Source organism: Hibiscus syriacus, unplaced genomic scaffold, assembly GCF_006381635.1.
Source record: "Hibiscus syriacus cultivar Baekdansim isolate YM2019G1 unplaced genomic scaffold, ASM638163v2 tig00110694_pilon, whole genome shotgun sequence".
NCBI classification, from domain to species: domain Eukaryota; kingdom Viridiplantae; phylum Streptophyta; class Magnoliopsida; order Malvales; family Malvaceae; genus Hibiscus; species Hibiscus syriacus.
In genome coordinates this window covers 192,410-217,914 of record NW_024062828.1, presented here as the reverse complement: position 1 = coordinate 217,914, position 25,505 = coordinate 192,410, and the positions used below count along the sequence as shown (strand labels likewise).

Here is a 25,505-nt window from a genome sequence, read left to right as displayed (position 1 = left end):
GTGTCAACCTTCCCTTTGGAAAAACATTTTTCAATTAAAAAATTTGACAATCTTTCATACCAAGCTCTAGGGGCTTGTTTTAAACCATAAAGTGTTTTTGTCAATTTAAGAACATGATTTGGAAATTTTAAATTTTCAAAACCAGGAGGTTGTTCCACATACACTTCTTCTTTTATAAAACCATTTAAAAATGCACTTTTAACATCCATTTGATATAATTTAAATTCATGAAAACATGCAAATGCTAATAGCATTCTAATTTCTTCCATCCTAGCTACGGGAGCGTATGTTTCATCATAGTCTATGCCCTCTTCTTTAGTATACCCTTAAGCAACTAGTTTAGTCTTTTTTCTCACTATATTACCACTTTCATCAAGCTTATTCCTAAATACCCATATAGTACCTACAATAGATTTATTACTAGGCCTTTCAACTAATGTCCATACTTTACTTCTCTCAAATTGATTTAACTCTTCTTGCATAGCCATAATCCAATGTTCATCATTTAATGCTTCTTTAATATTCTTAGGCTCTATGCATGAGATAAATGCAACATAGTTACAAATATTTCTAAGAGAAGATCGAGTTGTTACCCCTTTGGATGGATCACCTATAATCTCACCATCCTTGATATAGTTGTATTCCCTTGGGTAAGATACTTCCCTTTCTTCAATGGTTCTTGAGTTTCCTCATCTTTCGTTTCATCCTTTGATGATGGTTCTCAAACGTCATGTCTAACGTCATTTATATTTATAATGTCTACATCATCATTCACACAAGAATCCTTCCTCGGAAGGGGATTATCATCGAAAACAACATGTATAGACTCTTCTACAACTAAAGTTCTTTTATTAAATACTCGATAAGCTTTAGAATTTAAGGAATAACCCAGAAAATTTCCTTCATCACTTTTAGCTTCAAATTTGCCAAGGTTTTATTTACCATTGTTTAAAACAAAACATTTACATCCAAAAATGATAAAAATAGCTAATGTTAGGCTTTTTATTTTTTGAAAATTTTATATGGAGTTTTCTTTAAAATCAGCCTAATCATTACTCGATTTACAACATAACAAGCGGTATTTGTGGCTTCCGCCCAAAAATATTTTGGCAAATTGTTTTCACAAAGCATGGTTCTAGCCATTTCTTCTAAAGTTCAATTTTTTCTCTCAATAACTCCATTTTGTTGAGGGGTTCTAGGTGCTGAAAAATTATGGCTAATACCATTAGAATTACAAAACTCAATAAATCCAAGATTTTCAAATTCAGTGTCATGATCACTCATAACACTAGTTATAGAGTAACCTTTTTCATTTTGGATTATTTTTGAAAATGAAATGAAATGTTCTAATGCTTCATCTTTAGTACTTAAAAATAGAACCCAAGTATATTTAGAATAGTCATCTACCAAGACAAATGCATATTGTTTTCCACCCAAGCTAGTAGTTCTAGTTGGCCCAAAAAGATCTATATGGATCAATTGTAATACTCTACTAGTTGATACATCATTAATGGATTTAAAAGAAACTCGCTTTTGTTTTCCTTTAGCACAAGCATCACAGATTTTATCATTATCAAATTTTACTTTACGCAACCCTCGACCTAATTTCCTTGAATTAACCATTGCAAAACACTCATAATAGCATGTCCTAGTCTCCTATGCCATAACCAACTATCATGCTCATCCTTAGCAACTAGGCATAAATTAGTCATATCAATAGAGTCTAAATGCACCATGTATATGTTTCCTATTCTATGACCAACAAGCATAATTCGATTAGATGCAATGTCAATGACTTTACAACCATTAATATCAAGTATGACATTTAATCCCTTATCACACAATTGACTAATACTCAATAGATTATGCTTTAATACATTCACATATAAAACAATATTAATTTGTATGGAAGAGGTATTACCTATAGTACCTAAACCTTCAATGTGACCTTTTGAATCATCACCAAAAGTCATTTCTCCTCCATTTTTGGCGTTGAGCTCTATGAACCGGCTTTTGTCTCCGGTCATATGTCTTTACCATCCACTATCAAGGTACCATGAGTTTGAATTTGTTTCTCGTGCCTTGTAGCAATGCTTCTTTTCCTACAAACATAGAATAATTTTTTATTTTTGGTACCCAAATTCTTTTGGGTCCATATTCATTAGTTTCCAAAATCCTAGTCCCCTTAGGTATCCATTTGTGTAGGATATCATTATCTTTAGAAGTAATGAGTCCTTTAGGAACCCATATACTTCTAAAGATTTTTCCATTAGAGGTTCTTCAGGGACCTCTATGATTGTAGTTTTTAAAACTTTTTCTAACAAAGTTGGTTTTTGAATTTTCCCCTTTTTCAAAACGTTCTGTTCCAACTTTATCAAAAGAAGTTTTAAGATCATCAATTTTCTTTTGATGATCATCATTGACCTTTGAAAGTAAATTTTGCAAATCTAAATTTTTCTTTTCAAACTCTTCTAGTTTGATTTGCAAATCACTAATTTTACTTTCAAAATCATTGTTGGTCTTGGATATGAGCTTATTTTCATTTTTCAATTTTGAAACATCATTTTTATATTTTAAAAATAATTTCTCATAATCTGAAACCAACCCATTATATTCCTCTAATAACTCATCATAAGATAAATCAGCTAATTCAAATGAGTTAGAGGTTACCTTAGAATCTTCCCTGAATATCATCAAGCACAAGTTTACTACTTCTTGTTCCTCTTCATCGAAACCTTCTTCATCGCTCCATGTAGCCATATGAGCCTCGTGCTTATTCTTTGATTGACCCTTTCTCTTCAATTATGGGCAATCTATTTGACATGCCCCGACTTTTTGCATTTATAGAAAATGATAGGGTCCTTCTCTTTTGGTTAATTTTTGAGGCCTTCATTTCATTTGAATTTTCTTCCTCGGTACGGTCTCATCATTTTTCTGAATCGTTTGGCAAACAATGTCATTTCCTCGTCATCGTCATCTTCATCCGAATCACTCTCATCTTTTATGGATTTGAGAGTAACTCCAATTTTTTTCTTCTTCTCCTTCTCCTTTGGTGTCTCGTCAATCTTATCGAGGTCCACCTCATCTTCGAGAAGCATTTCATGAGTGAGGAGGGAACCGATTAGCTCTTCAAGAGTTAAGGACTTTAGGTTCTTAGCCTCGATGATTGTCGTCTTCTTGGATTGCCAAAAGTGAGTAAACTAATTTTCTCACAAGCTTTTCGTTTGGAATGATCTCTTCATATGATTTGAGACCATTGACAATCGTTGAGAATCTATCCGTCATAGTTTTAATATCTTCATTTGGTTTCATCCTGAAATTTTCATAGCTATGTGTTAGAAGATTAATTTTAGATTCTTTTACCTCGTCTGTGCCTTCATGAGTGACTTGTAGTTTGTCCCATATCTCCTTAGCGGTTGTGCAAGATGAAACTCTCACGTATTCATCTGGTCCAAGAGCACAAAAGATAATATGGATAGCTTTGGAGTTGAGCTGGAACATTCTTGTCTCTCCTTCACTCCACAACTTTGGGTGAGTGGAGGGTTTAATATATCCATCTTCTATGATATTCCATGCTCCTATGTCACTTACTTGAATGAAATGCATCATCTTGTTCTTCCAATAAGCATAATTAGCTCCATTGAAGAAAGGAGGTTTGTTAACAGGCAATGAATCGAGACCAAAGTCGGAGTTTGAAGTGTCGACCATTGATGACTTTGAAAATCAATGTAACTCTTCCCGAATCGACTCAAAAGGTGATTAAACCTTCAAATAAGTGAGGCTCTGATACCAATTGTTGAGTTAATCGATCGACGGAATCGGCCAAGAGGGGGGTGAATTGACAGTTTAAAAAATTGGTGGAAGCTTTTGCAGAAAATTGAAAGAAATTGCACAGCGATTTAGAGTGGTTCGACTTTCTCAACCAAAGTCTACGTCCACTACCTTAACTATCCACACTAAGGATTTTCCAATAAATTCACTAATTTGTTCTTTCTTTTGAGGACAAAGAGTAACTTTACAACTCCCTCAAGAATTATACCCCAATTATTGAGCACACTCTTTTTCAAAGAGAAATACACAAATTTGCAAACTAACAAGGAAAACCTCACAAGCCAATATGTTTTCACAATTCTAGAACAAAGAAAAGAACACTAAAAAATGAATACAATTGAGTACAAGTAGGTTTCTTGAAAGAAAAATGAATATTGAATGAAAAATTGGCTTGAAGTGCTCAAACAATGAGTTTGATGCTTTCTCTTTGATTATCTCTTGATTCTAGTTGCTTGTTGTTTCTTGTTTTGATCAATGGCTTTTAAGCTTGTACTCGATTGTTTGAGCACTTCAAGCGTAAAATTGAAGAGAAAACAACAAGAACAAATTCAAATATTCAAGTGCATATTTTTCAAATATTTTGAAAAATAAGCTTGTACTCAATTGTTTGAGCACTTCAAGCGTACAATTGATCACTTCAGTATTTAAACAATCTTAGAAGCCATTGATCAAAACAAGAAACAAAAAGCAAATAGAATCAAGAGAGAATCAAAGAGAAATCATCAAACTCATTGTTTGAGCACTTCAAGCTTATTTTTCATTCAATATTCATTTTGCTTTCAAGAACAATACTTGTACTCAATTGTATTCATTTTTTAGTGTTCTTTTCTTTGTTCTAGAATTGTGCAAACATATTGCCTTGTGAGGTTTTCATTATAAGTTTGTAAATTTGTGTATTTCTCTTTGAAAAATAGTGTGCTCAAGAATTGGGGTATAATTCTTGAGGGGGTTGTAAGGTTACTCTTTGTCCTCAAAAGAAAGAAGAAATTAGTGAATTTGTTGGAAAATCATTAGTGTGGATAGCTAAGGTAGTGGACGTAGACTTTGGTTGAGAAAGTCGAACCACTCTAAATCGCTGTGCAATTTCTTTCAATTTTCTGCAAAAGCTTCCACCAATTTTTTAAATTGTCAATTCACACCCCCTTGGTCGATTCCGTCGATCGAATAACTCAACAACTATCATCCTCTATATCATTCACTTCAAATCTCAACTAAGCAAATGAAAGAAAATAAAGAACATCTACATTTCATAAATGTGTGCATTATAAGTTAGAGGAAATAATAGATAAAGTAATATTGAGTCTAATAAATAGTCACAGAGAGTTTTGGTACTCTAGTAGCTGTTGGATATAGAGGTAGAGAAATTGTTGGTGGGGCAGTTGGTGGTGCAGCAGTTGAAGATGATCGATATGTTGGAGGTTGACCAGTTTAAAATGATCGATTTGCTGGATGTGCTGGAGTTGAAGTTGCTCGATATGCTATTGTTAAAGGTGTTGGAGTAGTTTCAGATGGCCTAGTGGGACTTGTTGGAAGTGTAAGAGGTGCACTTGTTATAGGTATTGTAAAAAGTGGTGTGTTGAGCCTCGAATTGCCTCTCACCTGACGTCTACATGCCCTTATATTGTGGTATGTTTTACCACATTTCTTGCACTTAATTTATAGGGTCCTTTGCCCCCTAGGACCACTTTCTGATTCATTAGCAATCTTTCTCCTTTGTTTCTTAGGTCTACCAGGTGCCCCCTCTGAACTGAAGGAAGTATTGGCTCTATTGATGGGATTGGTTCCCACTGATTTATTCCTCTGATAAGGTAGATAAAATTGGAGTAGATTTGGATTTGAGTTGACCTATGATAGTAGTTCTCAACATAGTTCTCTGGCCTCTCTTGAATTAATAGCATCACTGAGACAACATGTGAACATGGGATCCTTGTTGACAAAAAAATATTTTAGCTAAAAACAATAAATATGTAGTAGTAATTGCATACTAAAGTAATACTTGTAAGATCTCATTTCCTACAAGAACAATCTTTAGCTTCTAGATCTACCACAAGTTAATCAGATGAGCCAAATGCAACTTCATATCTTGGACCCCCAACATGTGATGGCCAACACTTTTATGACAAATTAAACACCAAAAATCAGTATACAACTTGTCAATTTAAGACATAATAAACCAGTATACATAACAACATGTCAAATACCTAATAACTTACCAAATTAATGTGCCTACCTTCTTTTGAATTTTAGGACACAATAAACCAGTATGCTTCTGAATTGATTCTCCCTTTTGAATATTAGGTTTTGTAATGGATGTTGTGGGAATTGATGAAAATGATTGCATTTATCCCATAGCAGTGGCTTCTGTTGAATCTGAAAATCGAGATAGTTGGAAATAGTCCCTACAATTACTGCCAAATGACTTGGACATAGTTAGTTCTCATCATGTGACATTTATGTCTAATAAACAAAAGGTGTAAACACTTTTGACTTTGTATAAGCACTGTTTTTTTTTTACAAGTTGTAATATTTTTTATTCAAACTGATCTAAATTATGTATTGTATTTTGACAGGGACTTGTTGACTCTATTCTTGAATTATTTCCTAATGTTGAATACAAAACTTATGTTAGGCATTTATATTCTAATTTCAAGAATGTTGAGGGCTATAAAGGAAAAGCATTGAAAGATGCTGTATGGAAAGCGACAAGGGTAACTATTGTATGGGAAAATAAAAATAGTGTCTGAATAAAAAACAGTCCCTGTCAAAATATAATACATAATTTAGATCAGTCTAAATAAAAAAATATTACAACTTGTTAAAAAAACAATGCTTATACAAAGTCAAAAGTGTTTATACCTTTTGTTTATCATACATAAATGTCACATGATGAGAATTAACTATATCCAAGTCATTTGACAGTAATTGTAGGGACTATTGCCAACTATCTCGATTTTCAGATTCAACAAAAGCCACTGCTATGGGATAAATGCAATCATTTGCATCAATTCCCACATCATCCATTACAAAATCTAAAATTCAAAAGGGAGAATCAATTCAGAAGTATACTGGTTTATTGTGTCCTAAAATTCAAAAGAATGTGGACACATTAATTGGGCAAGCTATTAGGTATTTGACATGTTGTTATGTATATGGATTTATTGTATCTTAAATTGACAAGTTGTGTACTGATTTATTGTGTTTAATTTATCTTAAAGGTGTTGGCCATCACATGCTGGGGTTCAAGATATGAAGTTGTCTTTGGCTCATCCGATCAACATGTGGTATATCTAGAAGTTAAAGATTGTTCTTGTAGGAAATGAGGTCTTACATTTATTACTTTAGCATGAAATTACTGCTACATATTTATTGTTTCTATATAAAAAAATTGTCAACAGGGATCTCATGTTGTCTTAGTGATGCTATTAATTCAAGAGAGGCCAGAGAACTATGCTGAGAAATGCTATCATAGGTCAACTCAAATCCAACTCTACTCCAATTTTATCTACCCTGTCAGAGAAACAAATAAGTGGAAACCAATCCCATCAATGGAGCCAGTACTTTCTGTAGTTCAAAGGAGGCCACCTGGTAGACCTAAGAAACAAAGGAGAAAGGTTGTTGATGAATCAAAAAGTGGTCCTAGTAGAGGGCAAAGGACCCTAGAAATTAAGTGCAATAAATGTAGTAAAGCAGGCCATAATATAAGGACATGTAAAGGTCAGGTGAGAGGCAATTCGAGGCTCAACACACCACTTTTTGCAACACCTAAAGCAAGTGCACCTCTCACATCTCCAACAAGTCCCACTAGGTCATCTAAAACTGCTCCAGTACCTTTAACAACAACACATCGAGTAACTTCAACTCCAACACGTCCAATAAATAGATTATTTTAAACTGGTCAACCTCCAACACATCGATCATCGTCAACTACTCCACCATTATATCCAACAGCTACTAAAGTACTAAAACTCTCTGTGAGTATTTATTAGACTCAATATTACTTTATTTATTATTTCCTCTAACTTATAATGCATACATTTCTAAAATGTGAAGATTCTTTATTTTCTTTCATTTGCTTAGTTGAGATTTGAAGTGAATGATATAAAGGATGATAGTGGTTATGTCTTTTATTTAGTGATTTTTCTATAAAAACATATAAACATTTACTTATCTAGAATAGTTCATATAAAGTAATATAATATTAATATTCAACTTTCTATTAATGTACGTTTGACGTAATAATAATATATATTGTACTTTAAAAAAATCGAGTTCAAATCTTTGCTGACAGTGTTAGAAAGAGTAATTAAAATTTTTTAATATGGATAGTATGAACATTATTATTGTATTGCATAATTTAAGTAGATATTATTTTTTATTTGAACTTTTATTTATCTTTCTAATATCAATTTTAGATTTGTACTGATTATTTCTTATATATTAACTAAACATATTCGGCATATTTTATATAGAATGTCTAATTGAAATTTTCTATTGATTTTAAGTTGTTTTTCAAGCTTTTGATTTATATCAGGTTCATAAATGTGATGCATAAATTTATAGCTACACCTTATGTGGTCTTCTTCCTTATTACAAATACGGAGGCCTGCAACTGTCTAAGTGCCAAGTCAGTCCACATTTACTGGGCCAAGGAAGAAGATTAAAAAGGCAACTCGCACCATCTGAACAACAACCAAATGCATATCAAGTTGTTAGATGGATGTTGCAATCACCTGCTCCATCTAAAAATATGGTTATGCAGAGTTCTCAAAAATCAATTAATAGTTTACAACCAAAGACTAATTGATGTTTTTGGTTTTCATACTTTTTGATAGTTTGAAACCATGATATGGCAGTTTCATACTTCTTGATGGTTGCTATTTTTTGTTTCATTTTTTGTCTAGGTTTTTTCAGTATGATATGACTACCAAAAACTTAACCTAGGATATATGGTGACATTTTGATGTATTTATAGAAAAATGGTTGAATGTACAACATTATACATTGTTATGTTACTTCTACAATTTGTTGTTTTTTTTATATTTAATCAATAATTTTATTTTGTATTATTTTTTGTTCCAACTAAATAAGAAAAAATATTTCAAATTCATGATGGAAAATTGATGAACCTCAAATTTTTTTTTTCATAAATACTTCAAAATCATGTTCATAAACAAGCATAAGAAAAAATAAACACACAAACATAAAAAATATAAGCAAATTAATGAACCTCAAATTCATGTTCATAACCAGTTCAATTACATGCTGAACTTCAAATTCCTTTTTTAATCATTCTTCCCAACATAATCAATAACATCAAAACATTCCCAAAAAGAATCCCTTGCTTAAGCCTTTCTTAACCCAACATAAGTAAAAACAACAAATCACCCAAACAACTCGCTTAATCCTTCTTCTCCTCTCTATGGCTCTCATTTTCCTTAGCAAACCAATGATAACAGAACATGAATGTGGATTCATTGGTGGATCATCCTAAATAAAAAAATTGCAATTTCTTTAAAATGAATGCCCATAGTTAACTCACCCAAAGAATCTCCTGCCAGTATTATTATTCGTCCAAGTTGTGCGAACGCTAGCTGATATTCCGCAATAACATATTGGAAGTGCAGTTTGTGGTCTCTCTATTGGTGTCTCCATTGCTAGAAATTATTGATAAAAATATATTGAAAATTTGACTTTTAGGGTGTATGATTTCAAATTTGGGGAAGAATAAAAGCAGATTGACTGCTGAAACGGGTTAAAGGATATTTGTATTGAGCTGAAAACGAGACTAGTAATGTGGCGTTAGAGCCCACTAACGGTGGGTGACGACAGGGACAGAAATGAAAGTGAAATAAAAGTTTGATGACTATAATGCAAGTTTCAAAAGTTAGGTGATCAAATTACAAGTACCCTAAAAGTTTGGGGTCTATTTATATATTTTACCCTTAAAATAATAGATAAAATTTAAATATATACATCTAAATATAAAATAATAATTTAACTAAATTTATGATTTTATTGACAAAAGTCATACTCTTGATTTTAATTAACATTCAATGTCTAATAAGTCTTACAGAAAATCTCTATTAAAAAACTTATTTATCAAAATTAGGTATATAATGCGGATGTATTTGAATTAATCCAGACGAAGGATTTAAACTTATTCGTCTTTAAACTTAGAGGGGGGAAACATAAAAGAAAAATAGATGAAAATAAAAGAAGCATGGGGCATTGGAGCCATCAACTTTAACTGCAACCGCATTTGTTGTCCCATCATATACTTATCAACAGCTGAGATTTCATCGCATTCATAAAAATTCTTGGATCCCTTCGCCCATGGCGGACTTCCCGTGATTAGTGGTGACACCAACTTCACTTAAAATATTATCCCCTTCCGTCTCCTACTTCTCATTTTTCACTCTAATTCTATAACTCTTTCTCAATCAATGGCGCCGCCGCTGCTTCTGCTTCTTTTCTTCTTTCTCTCCCCCACTGCATTGATTTCTGAATCAAGGTTGAGCATGGATTACTACTCCAAAAGCTGTCCAAGTTTCAACCAAATTATGCAAGAAAATATTACCAACAAGCAAATCACCAGCCCCACGACAGGTGCAGGAACACTCCGTCTTTTGTTCGACGACTGTCTCCCGAATGGCTGTGATGGCTCCATCCTCATCTCTTCCACACCATTCAACAAAGCCGAATGTGACGCCGACATCAACTTGTCCCTCCCCGGAGATCCTTTCGACCTCATTGTCCGAGCCAAGACAGCTCTTGAACTCTCATGTCCCAACACAGTCTCCTGCTCCGACATCCTGGCGGTGGCTGCACGTGACGTAGTCGTCATGCTCGGCGGCCCCTACTATAACGTCTATCTGGGCCGGAACGATTCGACATCTTCACAAGCTTCTTCAATAGAAGGGAAACTGCCTAAACCCAACATGAAAATGTCATAAATGATCCATCTTTTTTGCAACATTTCATTTTAGGTTAAAAAACTAGTATTTGATGTATTAATTATATATTAACTAATGATTTTCAACTGTAGAGAAAACTTTTTATTCTTAAGTAAAACATTAAGGGTTAAAATACTCTTAAAAAAAGAATATGGATTAAAATGATTGTTTTGAAAAACGTTTAAGGTTAAAATGTAAAAAAATGAAAAAAAGAACTAAAATGATTATTTTAATAAAACAAATAAGGGATATTTTTAGTATTATGCCCTTTTTTTTATCATGTGCTCAAGCTGATTGTTCTTTCTGTTGGAATGCCATAGCCCACCAAAGTTGTCTCATTCTTTAGCTCATCAATTAAAGCCAGCTCATTTACGTCTATGTATTTCTTGAAAATATTTTATATTTTTTAAACTCTTCTATGACATGCTCCAAAATGTTTAAAAGATTTTTTTTTTAATTATTAAATTTTGTGTTAACCAATATTTATATGAAATTTTGTTTTTTAATGAGTTAAACATGACCTATCCAAATCTAAATAAACTTATTTCCAACTGACTATATTTAAATCCATCTGGTCTTAAACGAATAATAACCACGACAAATAATATGTACAATATATAGCCAAGATAAATATGATTACAGTATATTTGTAAGATTACGTAATGTATCAAAATTAATATGACACATTTAATATAAAATTAAATGATGTGTGAAAAAAATGCTTCAAATAAAAATTATATTTAGAATATTTACATAAAAGTATATATCAATCATTGTCTTTTCCAACATAAAATTATACTCCTTCTAACATAAATTTATAAGTCAATAACTTCTCCGACATAAAATTATACATCAATCACTTCACTTCTCCAACGTAGAGATGGGAGCTAAGGGAGCTGCAAATGAATGGTTTTTCAGCCATTTTAATTACTAAAATTTTAGAAAATCACGTACGCATAAAATACAGATATCAAACACACAAAAATATTAAAATAAGGACTCTGAGATTTACCTTATTAAACAAAAAGAATTCACTAAGGTGTAAACTAGGCATGATTTAGATTAGTTGTATATATGAAAGGACGCATATGGATACATAGAATAACTAATCAAATGATATCCAACTCTTCTTTATTCAATTCATATCAGAAAAACTTCAAAATATTAAATATATCGTATGGTATTCAAACATGCATCGCCCCAAACATACCACACGTAAAATGATTAACCCCCAAATCGTTAACCTTTGGGGATCTAAATTTCTCTTCATCATTTACTCGATTCATGTACTTATATAAAAACTGAACTGTTTGATGCAGAAGAGTGGAAAAACACAAACACAAATATGAAATATAAAGGCAATATCATAAGATTTCTTTTATTTTCTGGATTTAATTGTACTTCTTATTACCTATCCTATAAGTGTTTTAGTATAAGCACAAAGAAAGAAATTAAGGGAAATATTGTATAAAAGGAACAAGACTGATCTGATAGCATGTGTACAGTGTATAGATTGATTGTTTCTGTCAAGTTATTATTTATGTCAAGCTCGTGAATCATGATGTGATGAGTTTAATTAATCATGAGATCAAAGACCAAAATGGTATACTTTTAGGTTTTTTGATTAAAAAAATTGATACAATATAGGGTTGAACTTTGAAACCCTAAAACAATAACACACAAAAAAACCTACAGTTTCATTTATGATTAACATGATAGATCTGTTGTTTTAGGCATAAAAAACCACTGGGATACATACATACATACATATGATGAAACTTTAGATCAAGAAAAGATCAGGTTGTATAAATCGCAGAAAGTACGTTAAAGAGAAGTTCATATATAGAAAAGAGAGATCTCTTACAGAAAACAGATAAAACACACAAGTTCTTCCAGTTCCTAGTTGTCTTCAATAACACAACAAGAAAAGCAGAAAGACCATACGAAAACTTAAAAGATAAAAGCTAGTACTAAATTTGCTTCGATGGAAGCAAATCTTTCGGACCAAGATGCTTGATTCCCCCCAAAAAAAGACTTGGAAAATCTAGAAGAGAAAAGACCCATCACTCAAAACCAAGAGAAAAGCATAGAGGTTGAAAGAAAAAGCCCTCCTTTTGCTCTTCTTCTCCTCCACTTGAAAACAACATCACCTTTGCTTCTTTAGCTGCCTCTGATTTATTCTTTTCTTCCTTTTCTTCTTCCTTTTGGTTTGATGAAATGATGACAGGCTTTGAAGAATGTGAAGAAGGTAATGATCATAAAGGCAGGTGAGGTGGTGTAGTGGGATCAATGATGGCGATGGAGAGGATACACAGAAAGAGGACTTCACCATCATTGCTGTTGGGTTGAGAGAGAGAAAAAAAGTGAGAAAATTTGAGGTTTTTTGTGCTGTTCTTCCTTTTGTCAGATGAGAGAAAAGAAAGGAAGAGATCATAAAACCCAAAGAGCCCCCCCTCTATGCTATAAAATAGCCATCAAAGTTCTTAGCATTTATTTTATTCTACTCTAACCCTACATTTAAGTAGCCTATATATACTTGATAAAAAAACTTATATATAATTACTTTTAGGGTAAATAATATTTTATTGAGACAAACGTTACAAAATCTATTAAAGAAGGTACAAGGGTTTCACTTTCACACATTTGTGATAAAATTACCTAAAAATGCTCGGAAAATAAAATTGTCTCATTCAAATATTAGAAAAATAATTTTATTATATAGGGTTTTAGTTATAATATTTTATTAAAGATGTTTAAACCACTCAACCATTTTAAAAAAAGACACATGGATTATTCGATGGTCTTTCCCAAATGCATACATCCTCAAAAATTGTTTATGTTATGGTTCGAACGATATCTTCTAAAAGATGCCGAAAAATCTGGATGTCTTCCAAAAATCCTCAAATAATTCAAACATCTTTTATAGTGTATGATAACAATAGTCATAGATAAAACAATAATTTTTTCAACTCCTTATATGAGGAAATCATTTTTTCCATAACATTATGTAAGAAATTTCACCTACATTTGTAGAACTCTAATTTTAGTGTCAAAACATAATTGAAATTAAGATATAAAAATAAAATATGCTTTATGCCATCATATTCTTTGTAAATTTAAAATTTAATTTTCCTATTTCTATTTTTAAACTTTTTTAATTTCAATTATTAATATTGTTAAATTTCTAATTGAAGTTAAATTTATTTACATTTTAAAATAAAAATATTAATTTGAAAACCATATAGTAAAATTAGCATTATAACTACATGAATTTAACAAAAAAATTCATGATATCAAATTTTAGTTTTTAAAAAATGAAAAAAATAAATAAATAAAATTATTAAAAATAAAATTAACAAATCAAATTTTAAATACACAAAGAGTAAGGAAACTTGGAGTATATTTTATTTTTAAATTTTATAATTAAATTAATCGTTAGAAGACCTTTAGTTTTGTTTTAAATTGTTTTTATTTAAAGATTCTTAAAATATTTAAAAGTAAATAAATAATATAATTTTGGTATTTAACTCTATTTATGGCCTTAAGAAAACTCTATTTGTGGAATTTTTAAATATTTTTCTTGATATCTTTATTGTATATCTTAAGAAAAAAATTTGGAACTTGAGGTTGTTCCTAATAATAATAATACATATCCTAAATTTTGAACCTGAATTTTCCTTAACAACATATTACTTGCTAATTTCTTTTATATTAATAATAGTATGCTTTTAAATTGACATTTTTATTTAAAATTTTTAAATAAGTAAAGAGCATCCGCGCATTTGAATAAATAAATAATTTGTAGATAAATTTAGATTATATCTTTAAATATTTTTTGTTATCGGAATATATTAAAAACAAAATTTTATTACTTAGATACATTTATTTCTGATTATTTTCTGAATACGACACTTTTTTGAAAATACGTTTTCTATTGCAGTTTTCTATTGCCGATGTAATAAAGGTGTTCCTTGTAGAAAAGGTCTTTTATAAATTTGACTACAACCTTGAAAGGTGTGTTTTGTAAAAACGCCTTTTTACACTAAAATCATGGTTGATTTTTCTTACGTTAATAGATTTTTTAATAGTATGAGATAATTATAAAATAATATAGATTTATATTTTTTTAGTTATTAATAATGTACATACATCATACAGTTATAGTTATTTGAACTCAAGACCTTAAGGAAGAACAATACTCCTTTTAACCACTCATATTACTCAATAGATTTTATGTTAATGATTTAGATATTTGGTTTTAGGATGGTTTAAGTTTTTATGATTTAGGATTCTTAACTAGGATGGTTTATATTTTTTGGATTAAGAATTTTAGGGCAAACGATTTAGGATTTTTTTAAGATTTATGTTTTTGTTAGGGTTTAAAGATTTTAGGAATTAAGATTTTTATGGTTTAGATTGAATTTTATGTTATGTTATGTTAGAGTGGTTTAGAGTTCTTATTTAGGTGATTGAATTTAAGATTATTTGTTTACTATTAAAAAAATATTAGGAGATGAAAGTTATTATATATGTTTATTTATGTTAAGGTTAGGGTTATGTAAGATTGGGTGATGAAAGTTATTAGATATATGATTATTATGTTAAAGTTAAGAGATTAAGAAATCGTGCTATGTGAATGTATTGTAAAATGAAATTATTTGAAAAAACATATTATAGATGAAAAAGAACAAAATATAATAGCACACGATTATGGTTTACTATTAAAAATATTAAAAAAGATGAATATTTTTCTTCAAGTGACTTGAGTTTTATAATGCTTGCATTTTTTAGATTCTCTGATTTTCTTTATGATATCCATAGCACTATGAATTTTGGTGGATTTTGGACAACCTAGAGTGAACTTACACAACATGAGATCTGGTAAAATTATAGGCTAACTTTGAACTTCGTTCCATTATTTTTCTTTACAATATGAGGGAAACTCTTATTCGTCTATATTGAACAATTGTGTTACTTGATATACAAGATCAACATATATTTTTTAATTGATCCTACAAGTCATAAGTGGTCTCTAACAAGACATTATGATTACCTAAGTTAAATGAAAAACTCATGAACCAAGAGAACCTTAACGTAGTTTATATCGTAATCCTTTATCTCATGATATTTTGATAGAATATAATTGTTCGCGTTTTGTGAGTACTAAATATGGACGCGAAGTATGTGCATGTATACACAATCGAACAAGTAATACAGTGATGAGTAGGTGTCGTATCCACAGGGATTGGAGGAAATTTATAAGTTCAATAAAAGCAAATAATTATTTAATCTAAGTGTAGTTAGTGTGATGGTATGTACTAATGAGAGTGCTAGTGCTGAGGTAAAATAAAATGTATGTTGGTGGGGGTAGAATGATAGTGTGATGTGGAAGCAAATGGAGATGTCGTGGCAAAATGGATTGTGTGTAGAGTAATCAAATGAGAATGTAAAGTCAAAACAAAATGTAAATAATGGATTTGAACATAATGACTTGACAATCCTCACACAACAAGTTAATATGAGAATGAATGATAGGAGTCACTTAGAGAACTTAAGTCCATATTCTCAGGATGGTCTTGCTTCTATGTCTTACTTGCCTGACAGAGTTTATGAAAATTCCCTAAGCTATCTCAACTCAAGGGACTCAACAGGATGAGAATGCCATGACAATACCTCTCGGTGTTAGCAGGTGCAGGGATCCTATTGGTTCAGAACAACAGAATATGTCAAGGCAATACTACTCAGCGTCAGCACTAACATCTAACCTCTCGACCGAGAACTACTCTTTTTAGTCGATTGAAATCCTATCCTTATGTCTAAGGGTGGATTAGATATAGTTATTATCTAAAACCCTTTGTTTATGTTGATCCTCCTTAGTTTCTCTCGAGCACTAAAGATAAGCTACTTAGTTTCTCTTTAACACTAAGTATTTTCCTAAGGAATGGCTACTCTCATATCTCCTACAACCTTAAGTCATTAAGCACTATAAACAAAACAAATAAAAACATAGAAAAATGATAGCCATCCATTAAAGAAAAAAACTTAAACATTCATAGTGAACTCCTACCTCATAAAGCTAGTTAATGGTGGGGTTAGAATAATCCATGAAATAAATCATAAAATTCATCCGTTACTTACAACCCGAATGTGATAAGTGAGAAAGAACAGTAAAGGGATGAAGGAAAAGCCTTCGACATGCACTGTCGGAGCTCCCCTCGGCCACCATAAACCGCCTTAACTTGCTAGCTCCTCTCGGACGCATAGCTTGCCACTCCCTCGAACTTGTTAATAGAGAAATACCACAAAAAATATGAAGGGAAAGAAAAAGAGGAAACTTTTTCTTCCATCCGTCTCTTCTCTTTAAGTTTGAACTCGAATGTTTCAAAATCAAGTCCCCTTAAATATGGTGTCCTCATATCCTATTTATAGTAAGAAATAAACCTAGGGATTTGAGTCAAAGTTCTCATGGTACCCTAAGGTTCATTCCATTCACGTGAGGGGTGGTACAGAGGTGGCAGTGGTCCTCTCCTAGGTGGTTGCAGCAGAGAGCACTTGTAGAGAAGTACAACTAGCTTTAATAAAAATTTATTCATTTGTCTTTTCTGCCCATAAATGTCATCTGAGTTGTCGCGGTATTCATATTCTGCTCAACATTTCCAATTTGTCGCAGCAATTCTCCTTGCACATCCTTGCTCCCAAATCTTGCACATCATTAAACAACACACTTTCCCCATAACGCAGCTCCGTTTTCCAAAATAAAATGCCACAATAAAAATTTTCCACCGCATGTAACCTTTTTACGGAGTTATCACAATCAATAAATTAAGTAAAAAGACCCTAAATACAACCTTTTTACGGAGTTATCACACCCCCAAACTTAAGCTATTGTTTGTCCTCAAGCAATGGATAGTAGTAAGCAAAATAAAAATACCATGGAAAGTTCAAGTTCAAGGTAGTCATATGAGATAAAATTTTGGCCCTCAGGATAGTATGCTTCAACACGCTAGAGTAGTTTGAGAAATCAAGTATTGTTCCCTAAGACAAGATTCTTTGCGTGTGTGTGCGTGATTGTATCTAGTCAATGCTTAACAAATCTAGAAAATTTATATGTAAGCTCTATTGTCTTGCCATGGCATTTATTAGTCACTTAAATGCAATTTTACTCCCACAATGTTTTCTTTTTCTTATTTTTTTTAAACTGCTATGAGGGGTGTCACCTCATCACCCCTACCATCCCACACTCTAGGTGAAAGGGAGCATACCTTCCACCCCCGAGATAGTCAGGTAGAGTCATTCCATGACTACTTTCATTCACTCATATGTCGTGGCTACCATTTATTTAAATGCAGTATCCAGACAATGTCATGGCATAGCAAAGTGTCCCTATACAGTTATGCTGAAGCATTTATTCACAATTTCATTTTTTATCACAATTATTTTTTCATTTTTAGAAACATGTGGGGTTTTCATCATTTACGGTCATTGTTAAAGTTTTATGCCAAACATGCAAGAGTTCTCTTATAAAAAAACTTTAAATTCCTTAAGCATGGAAAACATACAATCGTGTATCAAAAGTTACAAAGAAGAAAGTCCTAGAGTTGGTTATATCATCCTCTTCAATCATGTACATCCAATTCTAGCCATAAAGAGTTCATCTTCATCAAGCATCATTAATTTATTCCAAAAAACTAAATTGAACACTTACTAATGTCATGACATATTTATTCTACTAATACTATCATGCAATGATTTAATAAGAACCCTACCTCCCCAAACTTGAGAGAATAATGTCCTCAATGCTTGATAAAAACTAAGTTTAAACTAAACAATATGCTATGCCTTAACTAATTATGGTGGTGGTGTTGTGGTGGTTGTGTGACATGGGTGCTTGCGCAATGGTGTGAGGTTAGAGTGTTCAGAGTCCGATAGTGGTGCAGTCCAAATGTGATTGGTTGTCTTCTTCAAGCGATTCTTGGCCAGAAGTGTTGCAATTTATCGTGGAATTTGTGTAGATGGATGGACATCATCAGCAATGTCATTATTTGTGCCAACACTAATCTTCTTTCTAAGTGGGTGCAACTATCATAGGGGCTTTACCCTTGTTCACATGTTTGACAGTTTGTTCTTTCGAAAACATCTTGAATTGTTATGTCACACACATATAACAGTTTCACCTTCAAAATATTTTACCCTGACATTTTTTATTTTTCACATATGAATTGTAGGACCTTTGCAGTGGTTCTCTCTTCTTCAAAGTGCTTTAGCATGAAGCTGAATGATAGTGGAATGGATCTCTTTTTGCTCCTCTTTTTTGTGGTAACTTTTAATCATTTGGGAAGCAAATTCTTTGAAGAGGTAAGGGTCATCCCAATGACAGTAGCTACCATTGTGTATGATCTTGTTCTTTCCCTTACTATTCAAGTAAGGAAGTAAAACACCATTAACGAGAAAATTGACAATGTCAGCATACTACAAAATTACCGGGAAAATAATAACTTCTCATAAGGGAATTTTATTTATTAATCTTCATTTCACTCTTTAATTCTTTCAGAATTTCTACCCTAGACAGATGGGTAGTTACTTGGGGTTTTGGATGAGTAAATTTAATGAAATCTAAAGGTTCAAATTTGTACCTGTTCTTCCTATGAGTAAGTTAGACTGATTCATCTCCTTTGGAATATCCTCGAGCTCCTCTTCATTTTCTTCATCAAGTTTCAAGTGATTATCAGTGCATAAAAATTTGTTACGAAAAAATTCTGCAACTTTCCTTTGGTCATCAACTTCTGCTGATGGGGACTTTTCTTTTGCCGTGATAAAATTTGTCTTGTCTTCATTGGTTGCCCTCTTCGAACCCTCATCCTTGTTTTCCATCGAATGTGAATCTTCTTGCATCTTCAGATCTTCGTGCACAATCTCATGACTGGGCTCTCCGAGTGTCTCCCTCCAAACTTAATATCTTTATAGATTTTGGTACCACTCCTTAAGGTGAATATACCACAATGCTTCCTGTCTTGAGCCTTAATGAATTTAGTATCATTGAATAGACTTCCCTGTGGGTGAGAATGTAAAGCCGTGATAATTTTTCCAACCTGACCCTCCAAGGCCTTCAAAGATGAGTTGTGGCTTTGAAGCAAAGCTCATTGACTGTGTAATAAGGATCCTTAGTTTTTTATGGATGTAGCATGGTCTTGTAGTATGGCCTTCGTGGTTGCTATAAAATTTTGAATCGTGGCCTCCAAAGAACTTGTGTTGGATGAAGATGGTACTCCATTGTTAGTATTATGCCATGGAATATTCGTTTCAGAACCTTGAGTGTCAAAAAAATTCTACTGCCTAGGGGCTGACTAGCATTGTAGGTTCATTGATTTCCCAAGAGAAGTTTGGATACTGACGCCATCCAGGATTGTAGGTGTTAGAATATGGGTTGTTATTGCCTCGATTGTAGTTTCCTACATAGTTAATGGATTCTTGATTGGTAGGACACTCACTCTCATGGTGATTGCCATGGCATAGAAGACATGTTGAGTTGGTTGTCTGCACTTATTTCATCTCACTTGGTCGTTGTAGATTCTTCAGCATATAGGTGATGGCAGAAAGTTAGACGGACACAGAATCCTTAGTATCTAACTAGAATGTCCCTGGTGCTTTTAACTCACCTCCAAGCCTTGAAGATGAGAATTGATAATCATCGTTAGCAATCCTATACATGATGTCAAATGCCTCTACAGGTGATTTATTGAGCAATGTCTCATTTTCTGAGGCTTCTACCATCATCCTCGTGGACGCATTGACTCCATTATAGAACATTAATACTTGAGTCTAATCTTGAAAACCGTGATTAGAACATTTATGAAGCAATCCTTTATATCGATCCCAACATTCATACGTTGATTCGTCATCATATTGACGAAGAAAGTAATGTCATTCCTCAGTTGGGTGTTTATGTTCAGTGGATTATACTATAGTAAAAAACTTTTGTATAGATTAATCCAAGACTTTATCGAGCCAGAAGGTACTCCATTAAGTCATGCCCTGGCGTGATCTTTCAAAGAATATGGAATTAGCTTCAATTTTAGCGTATCTTGTTATCGAAATGAATCACAGAGCTCCAAAAAATGCTTGAACATGTTGCCTTTCATCGTCATGAGGAGCACCACCAGACTGTCCAATCAAGTCCAACTTATCGAACATAATCTATTTGAGCTAAAAATGGGTTGCCTGAATCATGGGAGCTACAATAGTAGGTTTTAGGTCGTTCAAGGTAGGGTTTAAATGATCTCGAATAGCACGAGGCCTAGTTGCATTCCCAACATTTAGAATTGCCTCAACATTCTAATCTTCCTCTTTACCAATTTTTTTATTCCCAATTTGATACATGTTTGCTTGAGCACGTCTCCTTTGACTAAAAAGCCTCTCAATCTCAGGTTCATTTGGTTCTAATAGCTTGTCAAAATGTCTTCTAGTCATACACCAAGAAAAACCTGAAAAAGACAAGTAAAATAACAAGTAAAACTATACAAAAAAAATGAAAAAGTAAAATAAAAATTCTATAGCAAAACTAATTAACTTCTAGTTGTTAATCCCAGCCAACGGTACCAAAAACTTATCCGCGTTTTGTGAGTAATAAATATTGACGCGAAGTATGTGCAACTATACACAATCGAACAAGTAATACAGTGATGAGTGAGTGTCATATCCACAGGGATTGGAGAAAATTTATAAGTTCAATCAAAGCAAATAACTACTTAATCTAAGTATAGTTAGTGTGATAGTATGTACTACTGAGAGTGCTCAGGAAAATGAAATGTGTTAGGATTTGCGGAAGCTTGAATCGACAGCCGAAAGAGTTCGCCAAGAGGGGCCGGGACGGTTCTTGTGTTTAGGGAGTAAGAAGATTGAAAGATAGAAAATTTGCACAATGATTTATAGTGGTTTGACTTCTCAACCAAGTCTACATCCACTACCTTAGCTCCTCACCAAGGATTTTCCAACCAATTCACTAATTTGTTCTTTATTTTTACAGGACAAAGAGATAACCTTTACAACTCCCTAGTTTTTCACGGGCTAAACTAGAACATTATCCCTAGCTTTTCAAGGGCTCAGCTATAACCTTTCCTTTTACAAAAGGATAAAAGAATTAAACAAGAAAACCTCTCAAAGGTAGGGTTTTTACAAAATTTAAGCTCACAAGAACACAATACTTACAAGAGAATAGAAAAATAAGATTGAAAAACTCTTCTCTTGTGTTTGAGTACTTGGATAGGTGTTCTCTATCTTCTTCAAGTGTCCTCGGCTTGTATTTATAGCGTGGAATATGTTTGAAGTCATATATAGCCGTTGGGGATGTTTTTGGAGTCGTTTGGGGATTCTTTTTCTATAAAAATAGATTGCCCATAACATGAGGTATCGATACCCCTTCATAGGGTATCGATACACCTTCATTAAATTCAAATTAAACTAGTCGTTGCAACTAGTGTATGGATACACTACAGAGTGTATCGGTACACTAATTACATTCAGTGTTTGAGCAGTCATAGGGGTATAGATACATTGCAGGGTGTATCGGTACACCAATGTATGGATACACTGCACAGTGTATCGGTACACTTTAGCATTTTTGCTCAAATCAGAATTTAATGGACTTTGAATTATTTTTGAAACCTTTTTAAAACTTTGAATAAATTCAATTCAAGTCCAAAAACATTTTGCCTTAAATTTGTTATATCGAAACATAATTCAACAATCTCCCCTTTTTGATATAACAAAACATTTGAAAATTTGTTTTTGGCAAAACTCACCCTTAATAAAAAATTTAATGAAAAAGATATCAATTGTTACCAATTGTTGGAAAATATATGAAAATGTTAAGCTCCCCCCTTTTTCATTAAAAAAAATTGAATTTTTCAAACCAAATTTCTCCCCCTTTTTGTTATATCAAAAAAAATTCAATCTTTGAAGTTCAAAATAACTTTGGAGAGTAAGTAGTAAATTTGAAATTTAAAAATCATTTGAAAAATCAAAGCTCCCCCTCAATAAGTGCATTCCAAACAAAATTTAGCTTTAAAAACTTGACACTTAAACAAAATTGAATTTCAACAAAGAATAACAAACATGTTAGTAGCACATGAAATTTAATATATCCAAGTCTAAAATCCTTTATGCAATATCAATTATTGAAATTAAGTGCATATGCATAAAGCCTTCCAAAAATGTTATGCATTTGAAAACTTTGATATCAATTGTTATCATTTTTATTTCGACCACATGCATAAACATTCAAATTTAGGTCAAAAATTTAAAATTTGTAAAATCAAAGTATTTGAAAAATTGATATCAATTGTTAGATAGATATCATTTGCATTTAAAATCAATTTTGACCAAAATTTTATTATGATGAACTAAAAATTCTGTAAAATCATTAAAACTTTAAAATGATCATCATAAAACCTTTTTAACATGCATGAGATTAAAACAATAATGCATAATCATTTAAAACAAAAACTCATGCATGATTAAAATCAAATGAGCAACCAAATAACCAAAATTAAAAGAATTAAGCTTAGAGGTTACCTATTCCTTTTTCATTGTGTGGCTAGAGCATCTTGATTTCTTTATATTCATCACGTCTGCTCCCACACACCTACAAGAGACATTTATTTCGATTTTGGTATCCAAATTGCTTTGGATTCTTGAACGTTAGTTTCAATGCCCCTTGCTCCTTTCGGAACCCATACTTGTCTAATTTTAAAATGTTTTCCTTTCTTCAAAGGACAAGTATGTTCCTTATGACTATGATAATGGCAATGTGAGCATTTTTCCATTATGAAACTAGATGAATTATTTAAAATGATTTCTTTTTCTTTTGTTAAGCATTCAAGCTTAACTTTTACATCAAAACATTCTTTTTCAAAACTTTCAATTTTTATTTTTTAAAGCTTTAAATCATTTTTCAACATTTCATTTTGATTTTAAAAATCAATTTTAGCTTTCAAAAGAAAATCGTTTTCAAATTTTAATTTTGAAATAATTTTCTTATATTTGGAGTTCATGGTCTCAAACTCCAAAAATAATTCATTGAATGCATCTTGTAACTCATTAAAAGAATAAGAATTTAATTCATTTGAGTTAAAAGATACCTCGGGCTCTTCATGAGCCATTAGGGACACCACCTTTGTTGGTTCTTCTTTCATGTTTCCATGAAGCTTTTCGAGCTTATTCCAAAGCTCCTTGGCACTTGAAAAAGAAGAAACTCTTTCATATATATCTGGACCAAATGCACAAAACAACATGTGTATGGCCTTAACATTAAGTTGAGCTTTCCTTCGTTCTTGGTCACTCCACTTCTTTTCCTTCTTCTTTGGAGAAGAGTAGTCGTTCTTGATTATCTCTCATGCATCAAAATCATTGGATTGTATGAATAACTTCATTAATTTCTTCCAATGACGGTAGTTTGTTTCATTTAAGTATGGAGGCTTGTCGATCGGTTGAGACTCTTCTATGTGGAACGAGCCAGAGGTGGAAGACATCTTCTCAGTTGTGTCGGGAGTTGGTAGAGCATCTTCTAGGATCATCTCAAGGATGTTAAGCCTTCTAACGATTTAAGCTCTGATACCAATTGTTAGGATTTGTGGAAGTTTGAATCGACAACCAAAAGAGTTCGCTAAGAGGGGTCGGGACGGTTCTAGTGTTTAGGGAGTAAGGAGATTGAAAGATAAAAAAATTGCACAATGATTTATAGTGGTTCGACTTCTCAACCAAGTTTACATCCACTACCTTAGCTCCTCACCAAGGATTTTCCAACAAATTCACTAATTTGTTCTTTCTTTTTACAGGACAAAGAGATAACCTTTACAACTCCCTAGTTTTTCACGGGCTAAACTAGAACCTTATCCCTAGTTTTTCAAGGGATCAGCTAGAACCTTTCATTTTATAAAAGGATAAAAGAAGTAAAAAATAAAACCTCTTAAAGATAGGGTGTTTACAAAATTTAAGCTCACAAGAACACAATACTTACAAGAGAATAGAAAAATAAGATTGAAAAACTCTTCTATTGTGTTTGAATACTTGGATAGGTGCTCTCTTTCTTCTTCAAGTGTCCTCATCTTGTATTTATAGCTTAGAATATGTTTGAAGTCATATATAGCCATTGGGGATGTTTTGGAGCCATTTGGGGATGGTGTTTCTGTAAAATATAGGTTGCCCATAACATGGGGTATCGATACCCCTTCATAGGGTATCGGTACACCTTCATTAAATTCAAATTAAACTAGCCGTTGTAGCCAGTGTATGGATACACTGTAGAGTGTATCGGTACACTAATTACATTCGGTGTTTGAGCAGTCATAGGGGTATGGATATAATGCAGGGTGTATCGGTACACCAGTGTATGGATACACTGCAGAGTGTATCGGTACACTTTAACATTTTTTCTCAAATCTAAATTTAATAGACTTTGAATTATTTTTGAAACATTTTTAAAAATTTGAATAAATTCAATTCAAATCCAAAAACATTTTTCCTTAAATTTTTTATATCGAAACATAATTCAAAAAAATGTATATTGGTGGGAATAGAATGATAGTGTGATATGGAAGTAAATGGAGATATCGTAGAAAAATAGATTGTGTGTAGAGTAATCAAATAAGAATATAAAGGCAAAACAAAATGTAAACACTGGATTTGAATAGAATGACTTGACAACAAACTACTACGGGAATGAAT

At 32.3% G+C, this 25,505-nt stretch overlaps 1 long non-coding RNA gene and 1 pseudogene across 1 annotated transcript; both read left to right on the top strand.

The window, feature by feature from the left end:
* Positions 1 to 10,265: 10,265 nt before the first annotated feature.
* On the top strand, positions 10,266 to 10,823 carry LOC120138520 (annotated as a pseudogene).
* A 2,182-nt stretch (positions 10,824 to 13,005) lies between these two features.
* Positions 13,006 to 24,506, top strand: LOC120138470. The gene is made up of 3 exons (XR_005517540.1): positions 13,006 to 13,147; positions 18,158 to 18,163; positions 24,496 to 24,506. It is a non-coding gene; the product is annotated as an uncharacterized LOC120138470 (long non-coding RNA).
* Positions 24,507 to 25,505: the final 999 nt, after the last annotated feature.